We start from the raw sequence: 908 nt of genomic DNA on the forward strand, positions 1-908 counted from the left end.
CATTTACTGTTATTGCTTCTGTAAACATAGTAGCTAAATAATCCCACCTTGTTACATAAGGTAAGTATTGTATAATAGTTCGGTTTTCCGCGATTTTTTCCATTCCTCTGTGTAAATACCCTAATATGGGTTCACAATCAATAACATCCTCACCATCGAGAGTAACGATCAGTCGAAGAACACCATGCATTGATGGGTGTTGAGGGCCCATATTGACTATCATGAGATCTTTTCTTGTAAGCGGTAGACTCATATCCTTTCTTCCTTAATTCATTATTCCATGAAAATGGATTATTCCATGAATTCCTCAAAGCGAGGCTCATCAAAATGAAAAATCTAAGACTACTATAAGACTACTAAAAAAATAATAAAACAAGAAAAAAATTTGAACGATTAAATTACTGCTCCCGAATATTCAACTGACCGATTAATTTCTTATAACGTACTCTATTTTTCTTTGCCAAATAAGCCAGCAAACGTCGACGTTTTCCCAAAAGTCTTCGTAGACCTCTTTCCGATGAAAAATCTTTTTTGTGTAATTCCAAATGTGAAGCAAGTCTCCGTATCTTATTGGTGAAACTGAATACTTGAAATTCAACAGAACCCCTGTTTTCTTCTTTTTCTTCTTTAACCATAAATCCAAAAATTTTTCTACCTCCTTTCTTTTTCATGTATTTTTCTGATCAGGAAAAATACAAAATTATGTCAGTTATTTTGAAGTTATTCTAATCTCGTACACACACAAATTTGCAATTATTCATCTACTACTGGAATTTGGATTTATTTTATCGATGCAAATTGGATTTGGATAGAAGGGTACATTCTTTCTAATATTTTAGATAGAAGAAATGTTTCTTCTATCTAAAATATTAGAAAGAATTTTGCTGATTTATTTATTGCTATATGCA

The sequence above is a fragment of the Triticum urartu genome, unplaced genomic scaffold, assembly GCF_056163025.1.
Source record: "Triticum urartu cultivar PI428250 unplaced genomic scaffold, HENAU_Tu73 scaffold688, whole genome shotgun sequence".
Taxonomy (NCBI): Eukaryota; Viridiplantae; Streptophyta; class Magnoliopsida; order Poales; family Poaceae; genus Triticum; species Triticum urartu.